A 13,560-nucleotide genomic window follows, 5' to 3' on the forward strand; every position below is an offset into this window, starting at 1 on the left:
TTAGCTGTGGTCAAGCATACCTGCCCCCAAGTCTCCCCCTTAGAACACATTCCCTTTCCCCAGTGCCCTTGCTCAAACTCAATTCGCCCTAGAAAACACACCTTTAGTGGGGAATACTGACGTGGCAGAAAGAGATCCAGGACAAATGAACATTGCATAGCCTAGGATTCAGGCACTGCAGTCCTCTCTCCCACGCTTGTTATAGGGCGACCCCGTTTTATTCACCTTGCTTCTCTGTGGGTGTTTTAGATTGATTTGATAAACCATGTCACACGTGAGACTTTGTATTCTGTGACCTCTGCTTGGCTGGCTTCAGTCTTTCTTCTTTCGAAGCCGCTGCTCAAAAAGAATTCCATCGAATTTAACAGCAAAAGTTACTTGTCCCAAATTTTCGTTTGAGAGCATTTATTGAGTAAAAGGAAGCAACTGTGTTTCACTTAATTTCTTAATGAAATCATTAATACTGCTCATTACATTATCAGGCAAAGGGGACGGGAGGGAAATAAAAAAGGAAATACCCAGAAGTTTCCTCAAGCGCGCTGCCTGTGAATGCCTTAGACATGAGGCGCTGACTTAGAACTCTTTTGTAATAATCTCTCAGCCTTTATTCATTCCATTATTTATTCAATAAACGTGTATAAAGTAACAACCCTGTCAGAGGCTATAGATAGAGGTGAGCAAGGATGGATCCGCCCTGGAAGAGCTTCGAAGACAAGTTTGTAGACATAACTTTGCAATTCAACCTAAGAAGTACCGTTTCATTGTCACTCTAACATGATTCTCCAACCTCTGCCACTAGCTGCGAACCTTCTCAGGCGGACCTTCTCCCAGACTCTGGACTCTCCACTGGTTCCCAGCTAACCTCTAACGCTTCGCGCGAAAGACGGTTGGAAGACTACAACTCCCGGCAGCCTCTGTAGCAGGGCGGCGGAGGGGCGCGCGCAGGCGCGCGGGCCGGTTCTCGTGCGCAGGCGCACTGCGAACGCCGGCTGAGCTGGATCTCGCTGTGCTGGGTGCGCGGCGGCGGCGGCGGCGGCGGCGAGCGAGGCCTGGTGAGCACCGCGGAGGCGCGAGCCAGCTCTTCGAGGTTCTGTGCGAGGGAGGCACGGCAGGCGAGCGAGCGAGCCAGAGGCTCACCCCAGCAGTGGCACCGGGATCGGTTGCCTTGAGCCTGGTGAGTGAGGGGCCCCTGCGGCCCCCGGCCCCTCCCCCTCTCGCCGGCGGATCCGGCAGTCCTCGGCGGGACCCGGGAGAGGCCCCGCGGCGAGGGCGGGCCGCCGGCGGCGCTCGAGCTCGGGTTCCTGGGCCTGGGCGCTCGCGGCGCGTCCGTGCGTCACGGGCCCGGCTGTCCTAACGGCCGCGCGGCCGGCGGAGAGGAGGGTGGGGGTGGGGAGGGCTGGTGCGTTCGCCGTCGGGAACGCCGGTGGAGGCGAGGCGGCGCGGCGCTGCAGAGGAGCTGGAAGCGGTGCCGCGGACTGCGGGGCGCTGAGGCAGCGGGGCAGCGAGGAGGGACCGCGGAGCCAGCGCCGCGGCCCGGTGCGAGCGAGCGAGCGAGCGAGCGGGCGGGGAGCGGGGGTGGGCCGCGCGGAGCGCCGTGGCTGAGGCTGCGAAGAGCAGGGGGTGGGGGGCGTGTAAAAATCCTAACCGGGGCAGGAGGGGACCGTCTCGGGGATTCACAAGTTACAGCCCAAGCCCGAGCCGGAGCCGGTGGTTGGGGCGGGGCGGGTGGAGACGGACGACTGCAGTTTACAGATGTCATAACAACATGGGCCCGAAGCGGCTGACAGGGGTGTGGTAATTATAGGAATGACAGAACTTCGTCTGCACACAGCGTGTGTCAGTGGTGATGCGAGGGAAGCGGCGAGGTATTAGATTAAGCTCAAAATGGGAGGAGAGCCCTGAAGTATGACTGGAGTCCGGGGAGTCGTCAGGAAGGAATGTTTTAGGTTTGAATGGAAGTATATTTAACGTTCCACTTTTAAGCTAGAGGTGTCAAAATAATTGATTTTTAGGATTTAAGTTCAGAAGAAACAGTTTGGAAGTATTTTTTCCCTAAAACTTACTATTAAATAACACTTCCAACTTTTTCAATCCTTTTTTCTTGTAATGAGCACTTCCTTAAAAAACCCCATTTCTTAGCGGTAAATGAGTGATTCACACACCCCCCGTTGCTTCAAGGTTCATTCTATTTTTTTTTTTAACTTTTAAAATCTATTAAAAAAACCCAAAGCTACCTGAAGGTAGAAATCAAGTCTCACTCATCTTTATGTGCCCTCACCCACTTGATCTTGAGCGCAACCTGGCACATGAAGGTAATGATCAGTGTTTGCGTGGATGAATAAACAGTCTGAAGAAAAGCTATATCAAGGCGTATTCTTGACATCGTTTTTTTCTTAACTTGTTCTTGCATTTGTAATATTTTGAAAGTAATTCACAAGCTAGGTCTCCCTTCATTTTAAAGATTTAAGAGATGAAATTTTAACTTTTCAAAGGAAAGGGCAAATGAACTCTATTGTACTTTTACTGAAATAATTTGTTCTTGCAAGGCACTTTTATGTGTAATATTGGGTTTTAAGGTGGAGAACATGAGTGAAGGTAAAGGAATGAACATTCATTGAGCTCCTTTCCAGATATTGTGCTAAATACTTTTTGTACAGTAAAGCATTTAATACTTACAGTAACTGAAGTATTTTCTACAGATTGAAGCTTTGAGGGTCAGAGAAGCTAATTATTTTTAGCTGTGCTGGGTCTTTGTTGCTTTGCACTGCTTTTTCTAGGTGTGGCGAGCTACTCTTTGTTGCAGTACATGAGATTCTCAGTGCCGTGGTTCTCTTGTTGCGGAGCACAGACCCCAGAGCACATGGGCTTCAGTAGTTACAGTGTGGGCTCAGTAGTTGTGGCTCTCGGACTCCAGAGCACAGGCTCAGTAGTTGTGGCGCACGGGCTTAGTTGCTTCACGGCATGTGGGATCCTCCTGGACCAGGAGTCGAACCCATGTCCCCTGCATTGGCAGGCGGACTTCCAGCCACTATGCCACCAGGGAAGTCCTGACTGCATGACATTTTATCAGTCATTATAATTGAATGGAAACTGTACTAAGTAGCAAAGGAGGTTAAAATGGAATCAGATAACATAAGCCTTGAGGAGTTTACCATCTTGAAGGAAAACAAAACATACATTTATAAAAACCTAGACTAAGCTAAATGATAAAAATTAACGCTTCACTTGAAGTCAGTATACTTACATTATGTTACTTTAGATTCTCATAGAAGTTTCTTCACAGAACTGTGAATTAATATTTTGTACCTTGACTTTTATCTAGGATTGGAATATGAGAAAAGGCAACATGAAAAAACTTTCTAATTTATTTACTGATCCTGGTAAAGTAGAAACCTTTTTTAAGACCTCAGCGATAGGCCTTTTTGTTTTCTTTCTTTGCTTTTTTCTTTTTTTTTTTAATTTAAACAAATGACTGCTTTTATTAGATCATTTGTGTTTGTAAGCCATCCTGTTTCTCTTTGTACTTTGGCTATCAGGAGGCTCAGAGCTGTGTTCAGCTTTGGTAGTTTTCATAATTTTCCTTAGCCTCAACTATGTTATAAACTATACCAGGTAGTCTGGAATTGCTGCTTGCAGTTGTTTCCTGGACTAATTTGTTCTCAGTGCTCTTCATTATGTTTTTACCTTTTCCCTCTCATTTGAGAGTAGGGATTATGTATTATTTTTATCTCCAGTATTTTAGCACAGTGTTGAATTAATGATAAAGACTTGATGATTTATGATTTTGTGTTTTTTAAGTCTGTCAGATTGTTTCTAGAAGTATGTATGCTTTGTATAAAATCAATTAAGACTTTTGGCCATGCAAGTAAAGATGACTGACAGTGGTAAAGATAATTCCCTGTTACTCTCTTTAAGGTTTCTGTACTTTCCACAGTATTCTGAATTCAGCCATAATAATGGAAGAAAACATTGAAAATGGTAAACAATTAAATTAGCTGATTGGGGCTGATTTCACTCTGCTCTTGCTGCAGTAAGCAGGAGGTGGCCCCAGGCCAGCGAGGGACCAGGTAGGACCTTCGTTAGAAAATTTTAAGTCCTTGCAGTGAACGAGCAGGGATGAAGACTGATGGAACATACAGTTTTTTGTTAGTTTTTAAAGATGATAGTGACCCTACGTGACAGACCTTAGTGATAAAATGGTTCTGATCTAGGGTAGTAGACTAATTGGGACAGTTCTTGAAAGCAGGCAATAATCCAAAATGTGGATAATGGGGATAATCTCCTTCACATAACAAGATACACAAAGATAAGTCTGCTTACTCATCATGATTGATTTTTCAGCAAGAGGAGGGATATGTGCTGAGTTGTCCATGAGTCTCTATATTCTGTGACCAGAAATGGAGCTTGGGGTCAAAATGGGGGTTTTTAGCTAGGGAGCAGAAAGACAAGCAAAAGGTACTAACGTCTATTGATGAGTCAAACACTACATCAGGTGTTTTCACTTAATTATCCTTGCAAAACCACTTTGAGGTGGTTACATGTACAGGATGGTTAGGTAACTTGCCCTACTTCACAGAGTAAGTGGTGCAGCTGGGATTCAGTCACAGGGCTGCTTGTACTATGTTCACATCAATCATTAAAGCTTGATTTTTGTCTTGGTTTGCAGTTCAGTCTCCAGCAGAACGAACTAGATATAGTTTGTTTAACATCATGAAATGATGTTGTGAAGATCTAATTTACTAAAAGCTGAATGGCTGTTGGAGTTACTTGCTTTACTACCATTAAAAAAATACAATTTTAAAATTAGAATAATATCTGAAAAACAACTGTCCCCTGTCCCAGCCTCTGCACTTTAGAGGCTACCAATTTCTTTCTTTTAGCTGTTTCCTCTTTCATATTTATAAATAACTTGCTTCTCTTGCTGTTTCTTGATACAGCAGTTTTAGACATTATCTATTGACTTTCTTCCACGTTTACACAGTGCCTCTCGCATCCTTTTAATGTAGTTATCTCAGGTGTTTATTAAGTCAGCGTTCAGTTACAACTGTGTAAATATCTATAGCTGAATCACGCAGTATATTTTGATATCATTTCTTCTCTTAACCAATTTTTGTTTTTCTAGGAGTAATGCTTTTTTCCCCCCCCTTCCATTTCCATGACATAGCTGTCCTGGAACCTTCTGTCCTTTTAATGGAATCTGAACTGGTTACTTTCTAGGCCTACTTCACAGCTATTATCCTAGAACTTCTCTTTATGTCACACTTAAAATTTTCTTTGCACTTCTTCTGTATTGGATCTCCTATTTCCCATATTTTCTTAACTTCCAGAGAAAGGGTACCTGGGAAGTGAAAACTTTCTGAGATCTTGCATGATTGAAAAAAATCTTTATTCTGCCTTAACAATTATTTCATCAGTAATTTGGTTGGGTATAAAAATCTAGGCTTAAAAAGTTTGGAAGTCATAGCTCCATTGTTTTCTGCATTCTAATGTTGCTGTCAAGTCCAAAGCCATTCTCATTCTTCATTTGTATGTGACCTTCCCTGTCTTTCCTCCAATCTCCAGATGCTTTTAGGGTATTATTTTTAACCCCTGAAATTCCATAATGTGCCTAGATGTGGTTTTTAAAAATTTTTTTTATTTTATTTAAGGGCATTCGATGGACCCCTGCAAGCTAGGGATTTGTGTCCTTTAGTTTTGGGAAATTTATGTATTATTATTAGGGCTTTAGGTAAAAAGAGTTTTAGAGTTAATTATGCTTCCCCATTCTTGACCTTATTATCAGACTATACAAGGTCCTTTAAACTTTTCTCTTTCGTTTCTGAGCCCTACTTCCATTACCCTTTCTAGTAGGCACCCACTGCATTGTGGCTGTAACATTCCTTGATTATATGTGAATCATTGTGAAATATGTAGTGCCTTGTGTGTATGTGTATTTAGTTTACATATTGTGTTATAGACCTTGTTCTGTTTCTTACAGTTTTTACTCAGCATTGCTTTGGAGACCTTTCTGTTTTGTTGTGTGTACATGTAGTTGTGTATAATGTAGAATTCCGTGATGTACATCTACCACATTTTATTTTTCATTCCCTAATCACTGACACTGGAGTTGCCTTTCTGGCATCACAGGTACACTGTGGTAAATATACTCTTACTTGTTCATCCTTGTGGACCTGTGTCAGAAGTTCTCTGGGATATATGTCCAGGAGTGGGATTCCTGGGTCATAGGAGAACAGTTTATGTGCCTACTAGCAGTGAAGAGGGTTCTTGTTTGCCCACATCTTTGCCAGTACTTGGTTTTATCCAACTTCTTAATTTTTGCTAGTTGGGTATAAAGTAGTATCTCATTGTTTTATAATTTACATTCTCTGATAATTAATGAATTTGAGCATCTCATTTATCCATTCACGTTTTCCCTGTTATTGTCTATTTTGTCCTTTGTCTGTCTTTCCTTTGGGTTTCTTGTCGTTTTGTTTTCTTTTGTGTGGCCTCACTGTGCTGCACAACTTGTGGGCTCTCAGTTCCCTAGACCAGGGATTGAACTCAGATCACAGCAGTGAAAGCCTGGAATCCTAACCACTAGGCAACCAGGGAACTCCTCCTGTCTTTCTTTTTGGTTTGCAGAAATTCCTTGTGGAGGTCTGTTGGTTTTAGGATTGGAAAATATCTTCTCCAGGCCTGTCATCTTTCTGTTAGTTTTGTCCATGGTGTCTTTCATTGAATGAATACTCTAAATTTGATTTATTGTTTCTTTGATAATCTCTTCCTCATTTGATTTTTTTGTTGCTCTTGGAATTTTGTACTATTTGGGTATTAGAATTCTTAGGTGGTTCTTGTAATTTTCTTTTCCTTCGTATTTTCCATCACTTAGTCTTTTTGTTCTATTTCCTGAGAGATTTCTTTAATGTTATCTTCCAACCCTTCTAGAGAATTTTTAATTCCTATCCTCTTTAAATTTCTTAGAGCTCATTCTTATGATATCTTTATATTTTATAGACACTATAGTCCTCTTTTTAATTAATTTATTTATTGGCCGTGTTGGGTCTTCATTGCTGCATGTAGGCTTTTCTTTAGGTGCGGTGAGTGGCTTCGCATTGCAGTGGCTTCTCTTGTTGCGGACCACGGGCTCTAGGTGCTCGGGCTTCAGTAGTTGCATCACGTGAGCTCAATAGTTGTGGCTCGCAGGCTCTAGAGCACAGGCTTATTAGTTGTGGCACACGGCCTTAGTTGCTCTGTGGCATGTGGGATCTTCCCAGACCAAAGATTGAACCTGTGTCACCTGCACTGGCAGGCAGATTGCCAACCACTGCACCACCAGGGAAGTCCCAACACTGTAGTCCTCTTGAGGATAGTATTAATGAAAGTTTTGTGTGTGTGTGTGTGTGTGTGTGTGTGTGTTTTCCTTAAGTTTTGCACCTCTTATTGCTTTGTTTCTTCAAAGTTCCTTTGTTTCTCTTGCAGTCTTTCTCTGCAGAGGCTTTTCCCAGATGTGTGGTAAACTTATGGTTGTCCATAAGCCATAAGCTAAAAACTGAATTGGAAACTCTATAGGTGTGGCTTGTTAAAGGGTGGGCAGGGTAGCTGGTGGCCATTTATGGGGGGAGGGAACTCTCGTAGTTCTTTTCTTTTGGGCTGGTCAGTTTCCTTGAGAAAGAGCGCCTCCAACTAACACAACATTGTAAATCAACTATACTTCAATAAAATAAAATAAAAAAAGAGTGAAAAGGAGCCTCCAATCTTGCCTGGAGGATATATACCTGGATGCTGTTTTCTGAGAACTCATCTTAGAAAAGGAGCTGGCATTCTCACTGGTGTTTTTTTTTTTTTTTTTTTTAAGATTACTTTTATTATTATTATTTATTTCTTGGCTGTGTTGGGTCTTTGTTGCCACGAACGGGCTTTCTCTAGTAGTGAGCAGGGGCTACTCTTCGTTGCGGTGTGCAGGCCTCTCGTGGTTGCTTCTCTTGTTGTTGCGGAGCATGAGCTCTAGGCTTCAGTAGTTGTGGCTCATGTGCTCTAGAGTGCAGGCTCAGTAGTTGTGGTGCGTGGACTTAGTTGCTCCACAGCATGTGGGATCTTCCCAGCCCAAGGATCAAACCCGTATAGCACCTTACCTACACTGGAGTCCCTCATTTTAGAGTCTCTCTAGTTTAGTTTCTTCAGAGTAATCCTCTCAACATCCATAGGGGTTTGGGGAGGGACGGTTGCCTGGCTGTGCACAATGAAGTAGGAATTCTGAATGTGATGGCTGTTTTGTAGATCTTCAACTAACCTTCTAGTTTTTAGTCCCATTCCTCACTCTATATTCAGAGATGCCTGGGGGGCCTCCTGTCTCTGAAGCCTCCTGCTTGTGGGCAGTGTGAGTGAGCTGCTGTACAGGTGTTTAGGCCTCAGAGTTCTCCACTTTGCTAGTAAAATATCATTAGGCCATCCTTTAAAAAAAAAATTAATTAATTAATTTGGCTGCATTGGCTCTTAGTTGCGGCACATGGGATCTTCATTGTGGTATGTGGGATATTTCGTTGTGGTGAGTGGGCTCCAGAGTGTACAGGCTCAGTAGTTGCGGCACTCGGGCTTAGTTGCCCTGTGGCATGTGGGATCTTAGTTCCCTCACCAGGGGTGGAACCCACGTCCTCTATATTGCAAGACAGATTCTTAACCACTTAACCACCAGGGAAGTCCCAGGACCATCTGTTTAAAGGCTTCTAAAAAGTTTTTGACATTTCGTCTATCACCTCTGATTCTCTCCTTTTATGTTATATCTTTGTAGTTAATCCTTCTAAAAAATTATAATTTTGATATGGATTAATCTGACAAATCCATCATTGTATTGCTTTGAATAAACTTTTTTTAATATAAATTTATTTATTTATTTATTGGCTGTGTTGGGTCTTTTTTGCTGTGCGCTGGCTTTCTTTTTAGTTGCAGTGAGTGGGGGCTACTCTTCGTTGTGGTGTGCGGGCTCCTCATTGCCATTGCCGTGGCTTCTCTTGTTGTGGAGCATGGGCTCTAGGCTCATGGGCTTCAGTAGTTGCAGCACATGGGCTCAATAGTTGTGGCACACGGGCTTAGTTGCTCCACGGCATGTGGGATCTTCCTGGAGCAGGGATTGAACCCGTGTCCCCTGCATTGGCTGGCAGATTCTCAACCACTGCGCCACCTAGGAAGCCCTAAATAAACTCTTTATTTTCTGGTCTGTTTATTCTTTCCGTGGCATTTGAGTGTTGTACGCTCGGTGCTTTGTTTACTATTAAAGATTAAAATTAAATTTCTGAGCTTTGAGGTGTTAATATATTTTGGGAGGAAAGCACATACATCCTGTAGGTTATACATTTTAATTTAAAATATGAAAACCCTTATAAGTGTACATGTAATGGATATATTAAATTCAGTAATGAATGTGAATTGGATAAAGGCAAGTTTGCCCCCCCTTCCCCCCTGTGAAGGAGTCCTTTATGCCATTTTTTTGGGAAAGATTTCTCTTAAAAAAAAATCCAACTATGGGGGGGGGAGGTAGTTTTTCCATTTCATAAAGACCTAAAGTATTCAGTCAGAACTTTGATGAAATAACAGCATGTTGAGTTGATAAAATTCTAGCCAAAAGTAAAGAAATTTAATGTTTTAGTTAGACGAGGAAGCCTCATTGTAGTAAGTATATGCTTCCAGCTTTACTTTTTAAAAGTTTTTCTTATTGTATAATTAATGTATTATTGCTTACTGTAGAAAATTTGGAAAATAAAGAATATTAATTACCACTTAAGATTTTTGTATTCTAAGTTATGAAATATTTTAAAAAGTATAGAGAATAGTATAGACTGGGGTTTTGTTTCCACCACCCATATTTTTCATGTGTTAATATTCTGTTTTTCTTATTTCTCAATATATTATGATTATGACCTATAGCCAAGCCCTCATTTTGGAATTTTTAGGTTTACAATTTTTCATTGCAACAGTCATGCTGCTGTGAATATTCTTCTGCATACTGCTGATTTTATTTCCTTTGGGTATGTTCCAGAAGTGGAATTACTGAATCTCGGGGTGTGAATTCCCCAAATTTTTGGTAAATATTTTCCTTTAAATGTTTGGATATTGAGAATGTCTTTGGGGAGCTTTGCATGTTGAGAACCCATAGATACTGGAAGGTGAGGTTAGAATTCAGGGTCAAAGGTGATAGTAAACGTCTTAGTGGAAGAAGGTCTGAAGCTGGGACATGAGAGAAAATAGGGATTTCTATTAGATTAATGGCGTTAGAGCTTTAAGATGTAATCAAAGATGAGCACCTATGCATCATACCTATAATGTTGACTTCTCACAGAAGAGGCTCATTGCAGGATTTTTCAAACGTCCGCATTGAACACAAGAATGTTGTCACTAAAATAAAGTCACTCTTATGATTTTACAGGGAAGGAATGGGTAGGATATTTTAACTTTCATTTTTCTTTCCTAATTTTTATTAAAATCTTTTAAAAGGACCTGCTACTACTTGACCAGAAATGAATAGTTAGTATTTACAGCTGAGAGAGCATGTACGCTGGAGTGCAAGCTCACACCTCTCCATTTTCTAATGAAAAAAGAGATTTAAAAAAATTCACAAACTAAAAATTTTTTATACTTAAAATTTCTTTATGCTTAAATTTATGTCTGTAACTTGGTTATTTTGTAGTCATACTGTCCTGTGGTTTTGTTTTTTTAATATTAAAATGTGTCATGTTTTTTAATAAAATTATGCTTAATTTGTATGATGAAATTAAGTATACTAATATTTTATAGTGTTGCACAAAGAATATTGTGAATGTTAAATATTTACAATGGTTAGCATATATTTGGGGCCTACTGACTGCTTGGATTGACTCAGCACACTGAATATATATACCATCTTGAATATAATAAAAATATAAAAAGATCTATACTTTATGTTTTGGGTATAGATTGGTGAAGAATGGAGAGGGTATTGAATGAATCAAAGCCAAGGGAGCTTGTAGAATTTGATAATTTTAACTGAATAGACATGAAAGGTAAATTGGAAGATTTCATTTTGAAAGAGCAGAGAACATTTCTATTTTACCACAAGTTTTGCACCTTGTTTTTAACATTACTGCTTTTTTGGCCTTAGTACCCTAGAAAACTAGAGGAAAATGGGGCATAATGGCTTTAATTTTAAATGCTTCTGATTCCTGAGAGAGTGAAAAGTTATTGACAATAACTTGTTTTTAAATTAATCACTTAGGTGATAATACCCTAAAAATATTTGCATAGGATAAACATAATTTTCTCATACTGTTACATGTTCTTTTTATTGTAAACCTCTGTTGATTTTATTTCATTTGTTATGTAAGCTCTCTTCAGTCCAACTTAAGCCTACATTTCATCTGTATTTTGCATTATTTTCCAATAAAACTTTTGCTCTACTATAGTGATTTTCAGTTGCATGCAGATGCATATCAGAATTCACTTGGGAATCTTTAAAAGAAAAAACACTATAGAGCTGGTGTTTGCCTCAGGCCTATTAATCAAACTCTTTGGAAGGACAGTTGAGGCTTCTTTTTCAAAAAGCTCCCCAGGTGGCAAATATAATCTCTTTTCCTTGTTAGGAGAGGAACCCAATATCATTGATGAATACTGGTGAAGAAATCTTTGATTTTTTTTTTTTTTAAATACTGACTTTATTTGTTAGAGCAATTTTAGGTTCATAGCAAAGTCTAATGGAAACTACTGAGTTCCCATCTATTTCCTACCCCTGTACACACAGTCCCCACCATTGACATTTCCACCAGAGTGGTACATTTGTTATAATCCAACCAACGTTGACGTATCATTATCATGGTTTACATTTGGGTTCATTCTTGGAGTTGTACATTCTGTGGGTTTTGACAAGTGTATAATGACGTGTATCAGCCATTATAGTATCCAACAGAATAGTTTCACTGCCTCCAAAATCCTCTGTGCTCTGCTGTTCACCCCTTAAACCCCTGGCAACCTGCTGATCTTTTAACTCTCCATAGTGTTGCCTCTTCCAGAATGTCATAAAATTGTAATCATGTGACAAATACAGTATCTACCCCTACCTCCAAAGAGGAGGGTGTTTTATTAAATAATCAATCTCATGGATACTGATTTAGAAATTTTTAAGAAAACTAACAGAATTAAAAAGAATGGTACACTGTGACCAAGTGTGTTTATTAAGAGTCAAAAATCATTGAATATTACAAAATGTATTAATACTTCACCATATTTAATATGTCAGAAGGGATAAACAACGACCATTTTAATAACTGCCAAAAAGGCATTTGACTTAAGTCAACACAGACTTCAGGTTTTTAAAACTTTAGTAAAATAGATACGGATGGGTGGTACTTAGATGTGATTAAAAAAAAAACTCAATACTATGACACAAGTGGAGCTATCATAAATTGCTAGTAGGAATGCATGATGTTACAGCCACTTTGGAAAACAGTTTGACAATTTCTTGTAAAGTTAAACATATACTTAACATATGACCCAGCAGTCTCACACTTAGGTTTTTACCCAAGAAAAATGAAATCATTTATCTAAACAAATGCCGTATGTGAATGTTTATAGTAGCTTATTCATAATCACCCAAAACTGCAAACAGTCTAGATGTCCATCAGCTGGTGAATAGGTGAATAAATTATGAATTCAATGGAATACTACTCAACAATGAAAGGAATCAGTTACCAATAGATGCAACAGTATGAAGGACTCTCAATTTAGTACTGAGTGAAAGAAGCTACATGCAAAATGCTGCATATTGTATGGCTCCATTTATTTGACATTCTGGAAAATGCAGAATTATAGGGACAGATTGCCTGGGATTGGGGCAAGTGGATTTACTAGAAAGGGACCTGACAGAATTTTTTATAGTGAGAAAAATCTCTCTTTTAGTTGTCGTGATGTTTGCTTAAATGGCAAATTTTACTGTGTGTAAATTATACCTCAAGAAACGTGATCTTTTGAAAAACCCCCAGTATAAAGAGTATCAGTTGAAGTATCAGAAACAGAATTCAGTAGCTGATTTAATTCAGTGGCTGGCTTTAAAAAATTAACATATAGTAATGAATAATTTTCCTGTAAACAGTAGTCAGTTAGAATATAATGGAAGGAAACATTACATTTATCATTGTAACAAAAGAGATAAATGGAACTACATGTTTAATTGCTGACCAAGAAGATACAGTATTTTAAAGATGTTTCCTTAATTTATGAATTGAATACTGTCTGAATATCAAAGGATTTTTTTTTTTTCTTAAGATGGAAAAGATTATCTATCTGGACCAAGGGGTCTCATTTTTTTTATTTTTAATTTTTTTTGTTCTCAGAACTTTACACTTATTGAGGATCCTGAAAAACTTTTGTTTGTTTGTTATTGTGTATCTGTTAATATTTGCTTTATTAGAAATAGAACAAAGTTTTAAGACACAGGAATACACAGCAAACATTCCATTAGGCACTGGACTGATGATGCCATCACATCACCACACCTCTGAAAAACTTATAAGTGAAAGTGGAAAAAGCATATAACTAAGATTATTATGAAAATAGTGT

The 13,560-nt window shown here is 39.6% G+C and overlaps 1 protein-coding gene across 1 annotated transcript in view; it reads left to right on the forward strand.

The window, feature by feature from the left end:
• Positions 1-974: 974 nt before the first annotated feature.
• Positions 975-13,560, forward strand: part of KPNA1 (karyopherin subunit alpha 1) — a 72,587-nt gene continuing 60,001 nt past the window's right edge. Inside the window, exon 1 of the mRNA XM_057696779.1 lies at positions 975-1,174. The gene's annotated coding sequence lies outside the window, so the exon portion shown is untranslated. The remainder of the gene's footprint in view (positions 1,175-13,560) is intronic.

Source organism: Hippopotamus amphibius, chromosome 10 (assembly GCF_030028045.1).
Source record: "Hippopotamus amphibius kiboko isolate mHipAmp2 chromosome 10, mHipAmp2.hap2, whole genome shotgun sequence".
Classification (NCBI taxonomy): domain Eukaryota; kingdom Metazoa; phylum Chordata; class Mammalia; order Artiodactyla; family Hippopotamidae; genus Hippopotamus; species Hippopotamus amphibius.